This window comes from Struthio camelus, chromosome 17 (assembly GCF_040807025.1).
Source record: "Struthio camelus isolate bStrCam1 chromosome 17, bStrCam1.hap1, whole genome shotgun sequence".
In the NCBI taxonomy this organism is placed as follows: Eukaryota; Metazoa; Chordata; class Aves; order Struthioniformes; family Struthionidae; genus Struthio; species Struthio camelus.
In genome coordinates, this window is record NC_090958.1 from 16,180,975 (window position 1) to 16,200,516 (window position 19,542).

The following is a 19,542-nucleotide window of genomic DNA, read 5'->3' on the forward strand; positions in this document are numbered from 1 at the left end:
TTCTTTGGCAAGATGATCAGTAGTTAAGGCAGTGGTTTATACCTAGCTGCCTCGCTTCAGAGCCGGGCTTCGTGGCGCCCGTGACAGAGGTGAGGTGTGAAATGCCTGCAGGCGGTTTGCCTGTGGATGGGTAGTTCAGCGGTCACCCCCGCGCTGGGGGCGAGGTGTCTGCTTGCAGCATGTGGGGGCTGCTCGCTTGCCCTGGGGCGGTTTTGGCACTGGCTTTCGGGACGGCTAGTTGCCCAGAGGGGAGCTCAGGGGCTGAGGTGTTGTGGCATCCCTCCTGCTTGCTGGAGAGGGCCTGAAGGATTGGGCCTACCGATCTGCTTGAGGTGCTTCTCTAGCACCGGTGTTGTGATGTTTGGGTGCCTTGTGTTCAACCCCTGTTGTATTCATCTCCATACCAACTTCTAGACCCTTTTCTGGTAAGGAGCTGGGGCACAGAGAAGCTAATTGATTTGCATTCATGATATTTATGAGAATTATGGCTAAGCCCCCTGATCCCAGGCCTGGCTTTCCTGTCTGCTTCCTCCCCAGGGCCTCTGAGCCTCTTTCTAACCGTAAGGATGTGCAGAGCAAGCAGCTCGGTGACAGGTTGCTGGGCAGAAGCGGAGCTCTGGGCAGTGCTACCTGCAGCGTTTGCATCCCTGCTCCGAGTAGCGCTCTCCGCTCCTTCCAGCTCGCCCCCCCCGGTGAATAACTAACCAGTGCAGAACCGATGCTGGCTGGGAAGCCAAACTGGGGTTGAAAACTTTCCCATATGAAATCCTCTGGCAGTGCCAGCAGAGATGATGGCAACAAGAGACGGCTCTGCTGTGCCAAAGCACTCTTTCATCTCTTTTCAGCTCTTCCCATTAGGGGTCCTGGCTCGCAACATGTTAGATGCCTTATGCAGATGTCTTGGCTGGGAAAGAAGAAATGGCCCCTTTCCCCTCCCCAGCACAGCAGAGATAGAAGAAACCTATTGATTTGCTTGTAGTGAGAGTGAGCTGAGCCAGGCTCTGCAGTGGCTTATTGAATCTGGATTAGGGCTTTGTTACTCATTGAAATTAAAAAAAACAAAAAAAGAAAACCAAAAAAAAATGTTTAAAGTAGAGGGTTTGCCCGTGTTGGTAAGCAAACTGTTAGTTGGATGTCGTTTACCTGCTGCTTATTTCCCAAGCAAATGAGCGATGGGGACAGGCTGAGTGGTGAATAAAAGTCCTTTTTTTTCCTCATCCTTTTCAAGAAGGCTCTGTCCCGTCTCTGGAAGCAACGCAGCCCCTGGGAAGCTGCCAGACTGAGCTCTGGGGGCTACGGAGCCCTTTTCCTCTCTCCTACCGTTGCACTGGCTGGAGGCGGGAAGCCAGAGCTATCTCGTTGCAGTTGGGTGGCAGGACTGGAATGAGTCGGTGGCAGGAGTCCAGCTCTTAATGGGCAGGTGCCTCTCCTGCTGGTGGGAATCGTGGTGGGTTCGTTACTGTGAGGCAAAAGATGCCAAGGAGCAACTGCGGTATGAAGCTGAACTTCATTCCCGCCCTTCGTGTTGGTTGCTTGCCCCTTAGTGGCATGCAGGAAATCTGCCCTGCCATTTTTAGCTGCTCTATTTCACTTTTGCTGGAGGAGAAAGAGAGGAAGTGGTCTCTAGGGCTGCTAATCTGGGCTTTTTACTGAGCATTAAACTCAACCTTGAAGGCTTTTCCCTCTGGCAAGCAGGTATTTTTGAGAAAAATGAATGTAGGGAGCAGCACAGTTTGTTTACTTGGTGTTCTCCTGGAAAAGTCTTTAATCTCTGCTTTGCACTCCCATTGTTGTAGCTGTGAAAGTCTGCTGTGCGCCTCGGCACCGTGCTCCTGTCTCTGCCTGCCTCAGCCCAGACAGGTCGGTTAACGCGTGCTGAGTGATCACCGAGACGGGTGCCAGCACGGCAAACGGATGAAGAGCGTCCTGGATAGCATTCAGCGCAGGGAGATTGTCCAGAGGGCTGTAGCAGCCAGATCTGCAAATAGTGTAAATTGGCATTGAGATCCTGCTGTCTAAATGTGTTAAGTTTTAGCTTTAATTGTGTGGTGGGCATAAGTATCTGAGTGTCCCGAACCCCTCTGATCTTAAAGCTGGAAACCATGTGGTGTTCGTGGTGCAACTGCTCTGCTTTACTTCATGGGGCTGAGAGGCTGGCCAGAATTAGCGTCTTTGCTGCTCATCTAAATACTCCCCCGTAGACCATGTTGTTTTATTTTACTTGCAGGAACTAGTGTTGCCTTGTGTTACTGGAGCAAAGAACCAAGCAAACACAAATGGGTTGAAATGCTTTCTGTGTGGGGCTTGGGTGAATGGCTGGCATCTTCTCTTCTCCTCCCTTTGCTCCTGTGCGATGGAAGAAATGTTCCTTGAACTTGGGAGGGGAAAGGGTTTTTTCCCTGAATGTTTCGGTTACTTGAGAGCTGTAGAGGTCTTTAATCTTAAGGTGCAAATTGTCATTGCAGTGTTTTCCTGGGGGAAGCAGTTTGAGAGGAAATGGAGCTATAAATGAGACTTGCTGGGCTTCTAGCTGTGTGTTTTGAGCAAGTTGGTTGCGCTCTCCCTTTTTTGGCTAGAGGCCAGGCTTTCAAAGGCAGCTTGGCAGAGCTGTGCTGCGTGTTCAGGTACCCCTAACCCATGCCTGCTGATGTACTGATATGCAAGTGTGTGAACATAGTGTTGTGGCTGGTCATGTGCACATTTAACTCTGCTCGCAAGTGGTGTGCTTTTATGGATTTAAGTGCATGCTCGCATTATGCAGTTACCCACAGACTTAGAAAATCTAACCTTATAATTTTAGCAGCTGGCTCAGCTCTACTTCCGAGCAGACAGACTTGTTAAAATAAATAAATAAAAATATCAGCCCATGTTTCCTGTGCATGTCAATATTGGAATAATTTTAAATGGTGTATTTTCCCCTGGTCACTGACCTATAGTTTATTTCCATTATTGACTGCTGGGTTGCTGGCTCTTTGTATTCTGTGGTTAAGTGAACTGTAAGGCTGAAATCATTTGGCTGGGATGGTGTTGCTGGGCAGGAACTCGCATCTGGCTGACTCATATTGGGGTGAAAGTGTACCCTCTGGCAACCTGAATACTCATTTATCCTTTTTTTTTTTTTTTTTTTCCCCTCCCCATAATAAACGGGTTAAACAACATAGTGGAGTATTGATCCTGCTTTCATCTTGCTGCCCCGGGCTGTAGTAGTTACCTTTGTGCTGCATTCCTGCTGCTTACCCAGCGACAAGGTATGTGTTCATTCTCTTTTAGGACTCCCTCCCTCTCCTTGGTGTGCTCGTGTTGCTCTCCTGATTTGGAGAGGGGGGTTTACTGCTGGATGAGTTCCAGCCAACACATGTGCAACACCACCGGCGTGGGGCAGATCTTGGCAGTGTCCTTAGGTAAAAGCTTGCTCATGTGATTTGATGCTGGGAATGCCATAAGGTTGAGCTTTGTGATTTTTATCATGTTTCTGTTCCTTAAGCTCTATTTTAGGAACTGTTGGCCATAGATGGGGAAGCTGTTCCTAGAATAACTAGGCTCTGTTCTTCCAATGGCCGTAACAGATAAATCCAGGGCTTCTTGAAGACCATGCAAACCACCTTCTATCTTTATTAGTGTTTGAAAGAGTGCCATAGTTCTTGGTAGGTGTTCAGTGATTGCCTTCTCATGTTCTTCCTGATCTTCCTCGCTGCGATGGTGGACTGCTGCAGGCAGGGTGACTTGTGACTTATTAATCTAATTAAATCCACTCAAGGCTGGTATTGCTCTTCTGGGCAAGGCGCTTCCCAGAAAGAAAGGCAATGAGGTCCTGCCTGGCATTTCTGACTATTGCTGATGTCCAGATTGCCTGTGAGCAACTTGAATACAGGCTGATTCGAGATTGTGCAAACCGACCCTAGCTGCGCTGCCTGCTTTGTGTAAAAGCCCTGCAAACACGGGTGCAGAAAAACGATAAACCTGTGAAAGTGAGTCTGCTAAGCTGCCCTAACACCCAGTAAACCATCATCCCTTTATGTATCAACAGCCTAGGGCATATTATGTAGTGCTGAGGGTCTCTGGCTTCTGTAGAGCCTCCATGCTGAGCTGCACGTTGAATGGCTTATTTATTTACAGGGAAGGTGGATGGTTCACTTTTTTCTTTACCTTTAAGCTTTTGTACTTTCACTGAGCTTGTATGTCTTGCCTGTGACTGCCTTAGGCTCTTCTGTTTTTTTTGCTATGAAGTGACTTTAATACACAAATACTCGGTAATACTGTTTTCTATAATCCTTTTGTATTTCAGGCCTAATAAGGAGGTGATCTTTGGTAGGGTGACTGATTTGCTTCTCTTGCTAGTGGGCCATGGTGTGTTATAAAAGGCCTTTTGGTCTGTTGATGCTCAACTTCTCAACCAGATGCATCGATCATCTTCAAAACACAGGGAGAAGAATGGTTCTTTTTTTGGGTATTTGGCATCCAAATAAGCAGGTGTTCTGGCATGGGAGAAGAGGAATACTTGTCTCTCAGAGCACCTGTCTCTTGTCACGTGAGGATCTTGGAGGAGTTTCTGTCAAAGAGCTGGATTTAATCACTATATAATTTGTTTTTTCTGCCAGAGGATTGGTGGATAACCTAATTCCAATATTTATGGCAGGGTAGACTGGTGCAAAAGGTGAATGTTTCTGAAATGCTGCCCCAAAGTTGTCTTAGGTAGAATTAAACTCTGAAAGTAAATAATGCAGCCACTCTGCAAACCTTCGGTCTTATGAGGCAAACTGTGGGAACTCTGTCAGTCCCAGTGTTATGTGCTGCTCTCAAACAAGATCATGTCTGCTCTTACAGATGGACAGATTCTGGGTGTAATTCTTCAACCTCTCTGGTACCCGAGGTTGAAAAGTGTTGGAGACGGGATTTTCTGGTGCACAGCACTTCTGGCACCTTAGATGAAGAGCTGGCTTCCTTGTCATCATTTCGTAGGTAGGTCTCTGCAGAACTTGATGTCTTAGCTCCAGCCTGACCTCTTAATTTGGCCTTGCTGGCAGTGTGGTGTGGAGCATTTCAGAGAAGAGATGAAAAATCCTTCTAAAATCAGTCTTCTCTCACTTGAGCCCTGCCAGGTGTGCTTGCAGAAGACAAGCTGCAGAAGAAGCTGGTCCTTTGGAAGACCAGGATAACAAATCCTGTGTTTGCAACCACTAGTCAGTCTTAACTTTGTTTCTTGGCTTCCAGGCAGCGTTGATTCCAAGAATAAGGCGAATACTCTGGCCTTATCCAGGGACCTCACTGATGTCAATATGTGCCTGTCCGTTAACCTTACTGGACTTTTGGTCAGGTTTCTTTGAAGGCTAGGCATTAGAAGTAAAGAGCCAAAAGGCTGACTGGGGTCACTCCAGTCTTCGCCTTGGTGACTCGAGCAAAGACAAGGGCAGGCTGTATGAGCTGAGCCTGCCAGGGAGGTCAGCTAAGATGTGAATGAAGGCAAAGGGTTTTTGCATGGCCCTCTGTCTTGAGCTGCTTATGCCAAACATCTCGTATAGAGCTGCTGGTGGGCTCATTTGTTTATCTGCATGCCCCCAGTGCACTTTGAAAATCTCTGGGGTGCCTCAGAGGAATGAGGCACCTGAGTGTCTGTGCACAGGGTCAACACTGTAGCCGAGCACGCTTTGTTTTATTTTGTTCTTAAATAAAGGCAACTCCTGACCAGATGGAAACGTTAGCATTAGAGAGCTGTCTGCCTTTGTGTTTTAATGCTGTCTCCCTGAGCAGCTAGAGATGCATTATGAAGTCCTTTTTAAAAGGTCCTTGATAGTCAGTCTAGCTGGGGTGGCATTAGAGGGAACTTGTGTGCCTCTTTTTGGTGCTTTGTGTTGTGGAGTGCTGTGCACTTGGGGGGCCGTCTGTGAAATTCATTGCAGCTCTGGTGACATGGAAAAATCCAGATGAAAGCCTAGATTTGTTAGTTGTATATGAATAGCATTAGCTGTCCAGGAAATGTTCCATCTTGGTGTGAGAGCTCTGCTTAGCAAAGACAGAAATAACAAGCGCTGGTTTTTGCCTAGGAGTAATGTGAATTTGTTTTTTATTATAAGCCGCAGGAAAACAGTAACTCACCTAGTGTGGCCTTCTTGCAGGCCGCATGATCTTTATCACATGTCACCTACAATGCACTCTAGATATCTGCTCCTCAAATTCTCTTCTGACACCTGAAGTGTTTGGTTGGTACCCTACCAATTGTTGTCTTGCTCCTTTCCTCCCCTGTGCACGTGCTGCTTCCTCCAGGCATTTTTGGCACCACAGAGAAGGTAGAAGTAGCCTTTAAAACATAAGGGATTCCAGATGTGAACCTGCCTTGGACAGTAATGGTGATAGAGAAATGCGTAATCCACCCAGGTGTTTACATTATGGCATGGCCTCATGGTATGTGTGGATAAATACATCCCAGATTAAGTTGCTTATTTTTGTAGGTTGGCTTCCTCTCTTTCTAAACTGTGATTTGAAATCCACAACCTGGGGAGCATGCAACTGTATACCTGTTAGCTTCGTTCCCTGCTGTGGTGTCAACGTGATGGCTGGAGCTTCACATTCTTAAATGTCAGCGATTAAGTGTTAGAAGTTCCCCTCTTCCTGCTGGAGAAGGTTGGAAGAGGCCCCAGAGAGCTGTTTGCCCTAGGAAATGGAAATTGCTGGGATCCTCTATTTCTGTCGAGTCTACATGATGTCTTCACCTTGTGGCAGATAGAATAATGCTGGCGTTATCACTTCAGCCCTTTCGCTGACCAGAGAGCAAATCCTGGTCTCTCTTCTGAGGCAACGATTACCCCTGCTGCTGTGCTATACGAACACGGGCTAGCAGAGATGGCTTTGCTGGGAGGCTGGGTCTTGCTCCCTGCTGAAGGGAACTCTAGCACTGGCGTTTCCTCTAGCACTGTGCAAATCATTATGGGACTCTCTTGCACCAGAAACAGGCAAGTGGTTTGTGATTACACTTGGGGGAGGCTGCATACTAATGAAAATGAAAATTAGATATTTTTTTTTTCTTCTTCTTGGCATAAAGTTTAATTTTGAGCATCCTGAACACAAAAGCAGCGTGAGGTTGTGAGCTAGACGAAGTTTCATTTTTAGTAGAGCTAGCTGGAAAACTCATCACTTTTGCTGATTCTGGTTCTCCTTGAAGTCTTTGCAAGGGCTCTGGTTATTAGTGCTGTTGAACACACTGGCTTTGTGACAGAATTCGCAATGCATGTGGCAGTAATTTCAGTTCTCTCGTTTACCAGGTAGCATCAAAATAAAAGACACTACCTTTGGGTCTGTATCTTTTGCTAATAGAAGATCCAAATGCCCTAAGTGGGGACTAGTCTGTGCGTAAGGCTCCTTCTGTGAAGTTCTGATGCTTCAGACAGACCCTTGTGCATGGTTCTGGAGGTATTTGGAGCAAACTGTGTCAAACTCCTCTAAATTTTTAAAAATATATCTATATTTTGGGGTCTGGAGTTAATTTTGAGTCTGAAATATGGATGTCACAACCCTGTCTCCAAAACACTATGCTAAACAAGGATGTTTTTTCCAGTGTGTGCAAGTAGCTCGCAGGCATGACTGCGAGCAGCGCAGCCCTGCATTAGCAGGTTGCTGTGCTGTGGGTAGAAGAGCTCACCTTGGGGTGTTTCTGTGCTGCTGACCAGCTTTCTAGCCTCTCTCTCTTTAAAGTTTGCTTTGAAGAAGAAATGCTGGGTTGAAGGGAAGCCTTAAATAAAAAAAGATTATTATGTAACTTCAAGCCAGTGTCTATACCATTTCACACTTTTACTCCTGTCAATCATGCCTCTTTTTTTTATGTATATGAATTTACTGAGAGAGACCTTGCTGTCTAAGCCTGAGGTATCTTACCACCTACTGCAGGCTATTTTAGGGATCTGTTTGAGGTGCTGTTTCCTCCTCCTTAGCAGTGGTACTGCTTCCCTTCTGAACAGATAGGGAGTTTAGACCCCTAACTCCAGTCCTCCCCAGGAGATTGGGTAAATGCCTCCTTGTCTAAAGAGCAGGCGGAGCCGGCAGCCTGGAAGTAGTGCTGCTGTCGGAAGGAGTAGGAAGAAGGATGAGAGTAGTGGCTGGGGCGACTTCAGGGACCTGGCTTCTCCGTTCCTGGGCTTGACTCGGTGTGAAAGTTCCCCCCTCGGGCTGGTGACCCCTCTGGCCTCAGAAAGCGTCTGTTGCAAGAGCAGTTGCTTGTGTGAGACCTCACTCGCTTTGGGTGATGAGTGAAGTGCTTTGATATACGTCCCGCTCAGACTCCTCGCAGTATTATTTTTAGGTATTTCTCAGGTGGAGAAGAAAGTAACTGGCAACTGTGTGCGAGGCTGCTGCTTCAATTGGCACGCATAGTGCTAACAATGATAAGTCTGTGCATTTTTTCCTCATTGTTTGCTTGCTTCCTCCTTTCCAAGCTCCTCTGGACCTCCCTGCTTTCAGGTAGGAAAATAAAGGCATAAAACTCTAGACATGGTAAATGCCTCTATTCCAAGAGACATTTGAGGTGCCAAGGTCAGGAGAGCGTGTTGTGTTGTAGGGGCTACAGCCGTACTGAGCTGCTTCCCAAATGGACCTGCCAGTGCGTTTCCCACTCAGGTGGGGCCCAGCGCAGTTATCTGAAATAGTAGTAACATAAATTGAACGAGCAGACCGGTTAACTAAGTAATGAAGTTAGCAGGATGCCCAATTAAATTAAATTCAAAATTATGTATGGATGATGCCTTTCTAATAATTGTTGTAGGTTTGTCATTTAGGTGTAGCTCTACACTGCCCTCTTGGAAGAAGTTTCCCTGGTCTCAGATAAATGCGTGTTGGTAGCACAGAGGGACATGTTTTATGCTTTGGATGGGTTTGGTGGTTTTCTGACTCTCTTGTGAATGTTGCAGAGTTGCATTTTCTTGTTTTTATTCACATTTGGAGAGAGTTTGTCTGATTTCTCTCTCCACTTCTTAAATTCCCCCCCCCCCTTCCCCCAAAGGGTTTCTGCTGCGTTCCTGCCCTCCTAGCCAAGCCCTGGTGGCTGTAAAGAGGCAGGCAGTGCCTTTAACAGTGCCTGGGGGAAGAGTCAGGCCTTCGCTATGCTTTCTCCTTAGTCCCTTTGCAACACACATCTTGTCTTTCTATTTTCCCCTGGGTGCTGGGGAGTCACTCCTGCCGGTGTGGCAAGGCTTGCTTCATTCCTGGTTTTGTAAAGCACTTGGCGATCTTCTGGGAGAGGGCATGATAGACGTGCCCGTTACTGCGATTAGGCTCTGGGACGTGGCCTTGGACTGACAGCCGGTAACACTGGACGAGATGACTTAACCTGTCGCTTTATTTGAAAGTAATCTCTCGATTTCCATATTTCCAGACTTCTTTTAAGCAGCAGTGCTTTGAAGATGGTTGTCAGCTTCTCTCTTGAAATAAGCATTAAGCTGAGGTGGACAGACTATTTTGAAGTGAGGGAAAGCCATTGAAATTAAAGATACTTGAGAAGACACAGCCATCACAGCTGCCAAAGGAAATTCTCCTCTTGCCAGACAGCACATTAACAGCATTCCCTCTTGCTATCCTGGGCGCAGGCATGTGGTCAGGCACTTAGTGCATTTTGAAGATAGGTTGTCAAGGCCAGAGCTGTCTACGGCTTGCAATTATTGACCTTTGAGGTAATGCATCCTTAATAGAAGGATGCAAGTACATGAGAGGGAGAATTATCATAATGATCCCTTCACCCCTTTTGAAGAGGACAATTCTATTAAAGGACCAACTAAACTCCACCTAAACTGCTTCTGCCCCTCCAGGAAACGTGCACTGGCTTTTCCCAGGCCAGGAGCAGGGGCAGGGAGGAGAGGAGGGAGCCCAAACGACCCCAGAGCTCTCTTGCTGGTGTGGTAATTTGTTTTTGTTTTGTTTTTTTTTTTTTTTCTCAGCTCTGCTGTTCACTTGGCATTTGAGCTTGTGTATTAAGCCCCAGACAGGGCTTCAATGTGGTATTCAAGCTTTTCTGATACAGGGGCAAAGCTGTTGGGGGTCCCCATCTGGCAGCCTTCTTGGGGAGGGGAAGGCTGTTTGGAGTGAATCAGCATAGGCATTGCAGAGAGGCGTCTGCAGCTACAGTGAGGAATTAGGAAAGATCTGTGTCATGTTTGGGACAGTCTCCCTGGGGAAAGAAACCTCCAGGTGGCAGACATGAAGCTCTTGCACCCAGCTGGTTTTCTGCCAGCATGGCAAATGCTATATAATTGCCTTATGCTGCTTTATCAAAGATCCGTTTTTCCATTTCCTTTATCGAAGGTCCTTTGCAAACCTTTAGTCCTTGACTTGCCTCAGCACTTTCATGCCTCTGCCCCTGTGACTGAGTGGTGAGATTGGTGAGTCCTGTCACTCCATGTCTCCTAGAGTGGAAATTTGGATGGAGAAGGGTCCTGGTCAGAGCCCTTAGGAAGCCAGAGGAGTTTGGAAAACAACGAGGTCGTCGTAACTGATACTTGCATGGGTGCAGTGAGCTGAGCAGGCCTCTGAACATCTCATGCACAGTTGTTCTGAAGGGATGATGATCTTTGACAGCATGACCTGCTAATTATTAGAGCAATTGAAAGTGTTTGGTTTTTTGGTTTTTTTTTGTCCTCCCCTCTTCTTCCTGTTCCTCTTCCCTCCCCAAATCATTATCTAAGCTATTCAACCTGATGCAAACAGCTGAAAAACAGTGTTCTTCCAACACCTGTTAACTAGAAAGGAGACAGCAGGTGTCTGCAGCCTCTCAAGAGGGACTTGCTTGGATATGACCTGCTGTTTTTAACAACGAAAGTGGGAGTTGTAGAGTCAGAACAGAAGAGGTTCAGCCTCCTTTCTTTGAGGTTGTAGCATGCAGTATCCTAGGATGTAAATCTTAAGGCAACCTAAATGATTTCAGTAGTGATGAAGGGCTGTCCGCGTATCTGGTGCATCCCTGACTTAAATAGATTTGTGTCGCTGGTGAGCGTGTGCTACGGTTCTTTGACTTCTCTTCAAAACAGTTCTTCAGAACGTAAGAATGGGTCTGCAAGGAGAATCTTTTCATCCCAAGTGGCTGTTTAATGTTGGTACAGTGTCCCCAAGCATCAGAAAACAAAACCATGGGAGGGTGATATTAATTTGGTGCAGAAGTAGCTTCTGTGCTCATATCAAGCTGGGGACATCAGCTTCATTTCTCCCCCACTTCAAGATTTTCTTGTCGAGGACCACAGGAGGGATTTTCCAGAGTGCTCTGCTCTGTTAAATGAATACTTAAAAGTTGTATTGATGGTGATAATGTAGGCAGTGTAGGCTAAGACGGAGCACAAACTCTTATGAATTTCAGCTGTGGTGGAATCTTGGAAGGAAGCTGAGCAAATGGACACGGTGGAGTTTAAGTAGTGTGTCCTGAATTGCTTTCATTTGGTTCTTATTTTGTAAGCCATTGGCTGGGTTTTCTGTCCTTTCAGAAATCGGCAGCTTCTTATGAAATATGGAGCTGTTTAAAAACAGACAGCAGCTGCTCCATCCTTGCGTCAGCAAGGGCTCAGCAGAAGGAAGGGGAATGGTAGACGATTGTTTAGCTGTGATATTCTTCCCTTCATTGCTGTTGTCATATTGTGTTAACAGAAGGTCTGATCAAATATACACCAGGAAAGTAAGACTTAATGTTTCTTTGTTCTGGTGCAATTGTGCTGGAAGGGAAGGGGGAGAATGTTTGAATGAGACTTTTATTTATGTGATTCACATAGCTCGATGTTGCCTCTATCAGTAGATACGTTGTTTTGCTCTTATTTCTTAGGCTATTTGCTGTATTTTTTAACTGGGGAAAGTCTTTATTTGGTATTTGTAGAAAACCTCTGCTATGTCTGACAGAAACCTCAGTGGTGGTAAATATTTAGCAGGGAGAGCAAGCTCTGTTCACACTGACTTCCTAACTTGTTCTAAATTCTTTTTGAAAATCTCAGCCAGAGTATTTAAAAAATAAATTGAAAAATGAGGAACGTTGTTGCACAAGAACTGGAAAGAACCCAAATAGTTTGCTTACTGTTAAAATTGCGACATGACTGGAAACATTTGGTAAAGAAAAATTAATTGCCTGGTGTATTTGTGGTTTCCTGTTGAATCTCAATTTCTAGAGGAGGTTGAAAAACCCATGGATGTTTCCTCACATTACTAGATAGCATTATACCTTGTGAGTATGATGAAAGACCTTCAGCAAAGAGTAAGATACTGTGCCAGATATCCATGGCTTGATTTAAAGGGTCTCTTCCTCTTCTGAATATGACTGTTTTGTCCTTTTTAATGGGGTGGTTTGAGCAGAGAGAAACATGCAATGAAATCTGGCCGGCCCAATTTTACTTCGCTGAAAGGTGTCTGAATCTAGGTACTGTCTTTAGGTATATCCTACCTGTCCTTGAGTAAGACAGTGATAGGCATGGGGTTTATAAGTGTTATTGTGCTTAAACCATTCTGGTTGTGATCTACCAAAACTGAGGTTTTTTTCCAACCCAAAAGTCTCCTGAGGAAGGATATTCATGTGGCTGTTAGCCCCCAGATACGTCTTTTCATGAGCTTTAACGCCACCGGCAAGGTTAACTGGTAAGAGAGAAGAGAGGCAGGCAGTCATTCAGCAGACGAAGGGCTTGAATGTGGTTGAAAATCCATCTCACGTTGCTCTTGAATGACGATCCTGTCTGAGTTGCAAAGTTGGAGCTCATGAGGAGGGAATCAAAAATGAGAAATGCCAGCGTTGCTTGGAGTCTTCCTTCAGGTGCCCAGAGATCTGGGGGAGCCAATCTGGTATTATCTGGGAATTGGAGCTACCTGTTGGGAGCAGGGAACTTGTTAGGATGGAGGTACTTGCAGACCCTCACTATGGCCATTTATGCTTTGTCCTGTGCATTGCAGGACCCCAGTGGATAAATGCTGCCTCTTCTGGAAAGGCCAGAATCACAAAGCTGCTTCTGTGCAAAGTTGGGGCACCTGGCTGTGTACACGACTGTGTGCAGCAGGGGCTGTGAGGATGGGCAGGATAACGAATGCTGCGGTAGATTGCTGGAGAGCGTGGTACGTTCCCATGCCTGGAGGCTGGGGTGCGTCTTGAGAACGGCCAAGTGAAATCCTGGGCTTGAGTCATCTAGTCAGTGGTCAGATCAGACAGTCATAACTCTCCTTTGGCCCACGGTCCATGCGGCTGCATCTTCGTTTGTTGATCGTGCAGTAGACGTTTGCGTATGCAAACGCATAACTTGTGATATCATGTGGCTTAAGGTTGTGAAACCTTTGAGGCTTCCCTAGGTATTCCTGTGGGAAGGCTGGAGTTATCTGTCAAATAATTTCTGTGTGGAAATAGTTAATCTCAAACATTAGGGGTTGTTTTCCAAAGCAAAGGCAGGGAGGCCGTGGGGGGAGAGTGGTTAACCATGTGGACCGGAGACAGGCTAAAACTCATAAAGGAAGAATGCATGTAGGAGTTTATAGCTGCATATGGGTATATTGAAACTTTAATTTGAGACCATATACTAAGATCAAAATGAGCTGCTGTGCCGCTTCACCATTTTCAGGGAGCTGAAAGCAAGTTGTGGAGATGGATGTTGGCCCCACAATTGCAGGCAGTTGTTGATGTTTGCGAGCATCACCAGTTGCTTAAAATCTGCTCCTAGTGTAACTCGAGAACGGTAGAGCTTGAAAAATTTTTGTTAGCGTCACTTGAATGTCATCCAATCCTTTAGCTTTCTGAAAGTGTCCCCTGCGATTTACAACACGTTTGTTTGCTCTTGGGCCATTGGGAGTTAAATTTTCCTCTTGACTCAACTGTGGAAGCTGTCTTCATTTATCATTTCCCAGTTTAGCGCCTGTATTAAAATTATAACAAGGCTGGGGTTTATTTTTGTCTTGTGTACATTTGTCTCCTGTGTATCCTTGTATCTATTATTAGACTTGTTCTCCATTGCTAAATGGATTGGCCAAACTCTTGGGGACAAAATATTGAAGCATATGACTAGTCTGCAATATCCCTTAGCCATTCTGCCTTTGCAGTATTCATAGTGGCTGGGTTTACCCAGCGTTTGTCATAGCTTTCTTATTTTAAACACAGAGGATGCAGTGGGCAGAGCCAGTAGATATGAGATCTTAAATGGCATATCAGTTTGTAAGTGGAAGGAGGAGGTGGATATGGAGGGGAAACTCCAGTTGAGAATAAATAGAAAACAGTGGTGCATTTAGGATGCATCTGACTTGTATGCTTAGGGCGCAGCCCTGTTTTTTTTGTTTTTGGTTTTTTTGCTTTCTCTTGCTGGGATACTTCCATTTCAGACTGCAAGTAAGGGAATGCTGAATTGGAATCGTCCTCTAGACGAGGACTGGTGCAGTGGTTGGTAAGCTTATGGATTTACTGTTCCCTGAATCAAAACATAAATTGGAAACTTGCTAGGGATTTCAGCTGTGTTTCAAAATCCCTGTGGCCACCACTTCCGCTGGTCAGCGGCTGGACATGTGTCCTCAAATCTGTACCTAGCCTTTGGGCTTGTGCAAGAGTCATCTCTGTACTTCCTCAGATCTCACCCGCCTCCTGTTTCCACATCCAGCTTGAGCTAACTGGTTTTTTTGTTTTTTCTGAGGTTTGATGCATTTTGTAATTAGCTAATGAATATCTTAACTGTGTTCTTCCTTTGCAGGGTCTGTTAGATCAGGTTTGTTCATGTGGCCTCTTACATTTTCTGCAACTCTGTCCAAGTCTCAGAAGTATACTTAGGGTCCTGCACATGGTAATGGTATGCCTTTAAGAGGACTAGTTTTTGGGTGGTTTTTTTTTTTTTTAATAGCATAGGCAGTGTCTTTGGCAAGGATACAATCCAGAACTCGCTGAAACAAATGGGAGGACTCTTACTGGTATAGTACAGCTTTGGATCAGAGTCTTGATTTTGTTTTTCTTTCCTTCTAGTTTATTCCTCGAAAAGGAGAAATGAAATATATTCCCCTCCCCCCCCCCCCCCCCCCGAGTATTTTTTGCCTTTTCTTTTGAGCTGTCTCCTTACCAGGACTATTTTCTTCTTTCATGGCTATTTGCCATGGGCCAGTTTTGGGTGTGGGTAAATTTTGGTTCCGCTTTGCTGATGTGGGCTTGTTAAATACACTGGATATTTTTTGCTGCTGGGTTTCGTGATTTAGTTAAGAGGAAGCCTGTTTGGGAATGCCAGCATATGAATAGATTCCCGAATGACTCTTCTTTTTCCACCTCCTCCCTTCTTTTTGTTCTTTATCCAGCCTCCCTTAGTTCATACGTACGTGTTATGTGCTTCCTTGTTTTGCCTGTGTTTTCTGACGTCAGAACGTGTTCCTAAAGGCACAGCTTGGCCCATGCAAAGCCTTTTCTTGTCTGCAGGCTCTGCTGGTGTAGGTGCAGGTATGCCCAGGGGTAATTTTGCCTAGGACTGGGTGGATTTTAAAGAGTCTGGTGCAGGGAGCAAGGGGATGGTTTAGCAGGGACGACGCAGCTGTGGGTGCAATGGTGGTATCTTTGGGTGGGAGGATGGAGCTACGTGGTCTGTGTGTGTTCAGTGATCTGCTGTGGCCACAGAACTACTTGGCAGGTGGCAGGGAGAGCTGATCAAACAAATTTCCTTCTATTAATTGTCAGATTTTTGTTTCTGTGTTTTTTTAAAATTATTTTTATTTTATCAATTTTAAAGCATGCGTGCCCGAACAGTTTAATAAGGTATGGGAATGGCTTGATAACTTACTGGGCTTTTTTTTTTTTTTTTTTTTTTTTTTTTTTTACAAACTTCACTACCCTTTTCATGTTTTGCTTGCAGCAGAGCTGTTGTAAGTAACCAGGCAGGAATGCCCACGGCCATAACGCAGATAACATCTTATCACCCGAGTGGAGATGAAAGCAAGTGTGGTGTTCGCTGGTGTGTAGGCTGGCTGTTGGTTTGCTGGTGGGAGCTGGCTCCCTGTCCTGGTACACCTCCCAGGGCGAGCTCCTCTCTGGGACAGGAGGCACTCTTGGTCACAGCAGAGGTAGACTCCAGCTGCAGGCTTTCAGCTGTGTTCCCAGGTGCTGCCCAGCTTGAGTTGTGTGCTTTGGGAAGCTGCCTCTTGGTCCAGGCCACCTTCATGCATGCCTTTGTGTCACGGAGGAGGCATCAACTGCTTCAAGAACAACTGCAGCCCTGTCTCTGTGGGCTTTCTCCTTTGCCACCTGCCACCCCAAAATGTCTGTGGCTGTGGGACTGCTTACAGGAAGAATACTGGGAAAGTCGTTAATGTTATATGTGCTCTATGGAAAACCAGAGGTCTGTGAGCAGGTCTATGGCCTGCTAACACACGTTCTAGAGACCACTATCAGGCAATAGTTCGGGAGACTGGGATTGAAATCCTGCTCCCTGTGAAGCGAATTGAAGCTCCCGTTGATTTTTGCAAAGTTCTGGCATTGAGCCCAAACTCTTATCCAGGTCCGATCAGGAAAGTCATCATGTCCGGATCCCTTGGCATGGCTGAACGTGTGCTTGCCAGACTGCTCGCGCTACCTGAACTAATGGATCAGCCCCATTAGGAAAGCGGTAGTTAGCAGGGTTATAAATGACTGCATATGGCACTCTGTCCAGAGAGAGGAGGAGGAGGAGTACAAAGCCCTGCCTTGGAACAACAGAGGTTATAACAACAAGCTTCTGCCTTATGGTTCTACGGTGTTACCACACACTGTAGACCAGAATTGGCTTTCTAGTTTTTTTTTTTTTTTCTTGTGCTTACAGTGATTTTCTTGTTGTCAGATCCACCTTGTTTTTTATTTTGTCCTAAGCATGAATGGATCGTATTTGTGCTAGCTTCCACGGTTGCAGAGCCTGCTTCTTCCTGACACCCAGAATTTTAGGTGCCTTGGTCTTGCAGTTCGTCCGGAAGTTGTACGTGGTGGAGTCTGTTTTTGATTGGTTTTGAATTGTTAAGTGTTATGGATATTAAGGTAGAAGCTTCACTGATGGAGGAAGGAGGGGGGAGCATCCTGTAAGAGGTGCTGTTGGTTATTATTTTTTTAAATCCTTACATTTGGATTTTGAGAGGAAAAATCATTAAGTAAGGTCTTAAAGCTGAGTAAATAAGTCAGCATTGAATGTTTTAATGTCTTACAGATGCTGTGGCGTTGCAGGATTTTATTTTAAATTTAACAATGGGAGTTGGAGCGACTCCAGAGCTGTAAAGAATAGTCCCTTTAATTAAGGGTTTAAGCTGGAAGAACATATGTAGCATGATGCCATTTTAAAGTTTAAGCAGGGTTTTGCAGTTGTAACTTGTTATTCCCACATCTGTGTCTGGGGGTTGTCCTGGGGATGTTGCTTGACCTGGGAAGAAAGGTTGGTCTACATGAGAATAGCAAAGCTTCTCCAGAGTTACTAGCTCTGACCTCAGCTCTTTTTCTTTCCTGTGATTCCTGATGGCTGCTTTGAAGGCCCAACATCTTTGCAGGCGCACGCATGTGATGCGTTAGAGCCAGGAGGCAGCGTTTTCCCCAAATAGGTCTGGGAGTGGAGGGTATTTTGTAGCTGGATCCTCTTAGACATCATCTTGATAATAGCAAGTTTTGAAGGAGGCTGGGAAGCAAGGGATAGGAGACCAGGAGCAAATGCATCTGCTTAGGAAGATGTCCCTGAGACCCACTGAGACTTCACCAGAGTAGCGGAGGATGAAATTTAGCTACGCATCTGCGGTATTCAGCAAAGCAGGGCTAGACGTCATTCTTAAACAAGTCTCTAGATTTTGTTTCTCTGTAGTTTGCTGGCCTGTCACTTACTGGGGTGGAATCCAGAAAATTGGCTTTTTTTTTTTTTTTTAAATTATTCTCCTCTAGAAAAATGTAGGTGTGCCAGACATGTATCCCTGAGGTCTCATCTGACAGAGCAGCGTTAAGAGGTTTAATGGGAAAATCTTTTGCTTCTTAGCTTGTAGGACTAAGGTACGTCTGTGTCAGTTGTGGCTTTTCCCCTGCGTATGGCTTTGCCTGCTCTGCAGTAGCACAACATGCATTTAATTATCTGAGGCAACAACTGCTACTTCTGGCCAGTTTGGAGACTTTACTATAAGAACCAGCATCTGCCAGTGTTTGCCACATCCTGGTTTGTGCTAAGAGGTGGAAGACAATTGCTTGACTCTTTTCATGGGTAGTTGTTGTGAGGATTAAACTGATTCTCTGGCATAAGGAAATGCAGCGTTGTAGCAAAGACTCAAAGCCCTGAGCTTGTGAGGCACAGTAGTAAGGAACCTTCAGGGTTTGCATTTAGTGTTTCCTAGTACGTTTGTCCCCATAAAATAATTAATTGAACTGGAGCGCCGAGCAATATTATCACCTTTGCACATTAAAAAAAATCATAATCATGCTCTCCAGCTTAATGAGATTTAGAAAGGAATGTTCTTTTTTGTTTGCATTCTGGTTTTTGAGTGTTAAAGGCTCCCATGGGCCATGCGTTCAAGCCTTTTCTTGTGATCGTAGAGGCAGCAAGCTGCGTGCTTTTGAAAGGCTGGTGGTGGAGTCGCCATCGGCTGAGTGCAGAGCAAGGGCCTTCAGGTTTCCCTGAAGTTGTCAGACTCCCAACTGGATCGTGAATGCTGGCAATGTGTGCAGAGTTTACCAGCACTAACTCAGAAGTGAGCTAACTGTGTGTGGTTGTGTTTTTTTTTTTTTTTTTTTTTTTGTGGTGGCCTTGGCTCTGCTCTTCTAAATTTTCTTTTACGTTTCTATTGTTTCCTTTGCTTATTTGCGAACTGGCAGAATTTGGCATATTGCAGAGGATCTCCCAGCCCTTGAGGTGAATTTTACTCAGAGCTGCAGTGAGCCAGTACACAGCTGATTGCCTCACTGACCTCTTGCTTGGAGGAGTAAGTGGGGTTGGTGTGATGGACATGCCGTCCTTCAGGCGAAAGGGTTATGTCCTCTGTCAAAGCTTGGAAGTAGCGGAGACATTCTGGGCAGCGTAGTGTGCTTATAGAGGGCAAAACTAACTGCACGTGATCTTGGGAGCCACTGTTTTGGTAGGAATTTAATGCATTAGGCTCCTTAACTTCAGCAGTCTTTGCTATAGCATTGACTTGAATGATGTCTCGAATGTCTTTTCCTTCATCCCAGGCTTCCTCTGGTCCTCGGGCTCACTGGGGATGCATTAGTGCTTCTAACTTAATTTAATTGCAGAATGAGCCCAGGCTTTGCAGGAGCAGGACGTTTTGTGCTGTCGTATGGGCACAGGGTGTCTCAAATGCAGCTGGTTCTCCAAGACTTCCCTGCAACTCTCTGAACGAGCCCAGAAGGGACAGACGGGTTCTCCAGAGCTCACTGAGAAAGGACTTGTAAGGCGTCTTGCTTCCCTGCAGCTCTGGGAATCCAACACTGAGCCTCACAAGCGTTAGCACTGTTCTCATGTGACGGTAACGCCAGTGTTGCAAGCGCAAGTATTATTTTGCTGTCTTTTTTTTTCTCTTGAGCTAGGCTAACTTGAGAGGAGTACGTCATATGTAGCTTGCTGGAGCAAATGTAGCAGAGAAAACATACCTGCTGAGTAACAGACTGAA

At 45.7% G+C, this 19,542-nt stretch overlaps 1 protein-coding gene across 32 annotated transcripts in view; it reads left to right on the plus strand.

The window, feature by feature from the left end:
- NCOR2 (nuclear receptor corepressor 2) overlaps positions 1-19,542 on the plus strand; it is a 291,098-nt gene that overhangs the window by 35,659 nt on the left and 235,897 nt on the right. For 5 of the 32 annotated variants that reach the window (XM_068911819.1, XM_068911824.1, XM_068911830.1 and 2 more), the window contains exon 2: positions 3,162-3,248. The exons of the other annotated variants lie outside the window; for them this stretch is intronic. The gene's annotated coding sequence lies outside the window, so the exon portion shown is untranslated. The remainder of the gene's footprint in view (positions 1-3,161; positions 3,249-19,542) is intronic. 32 annotated transcript variants of the gene reach the window in all.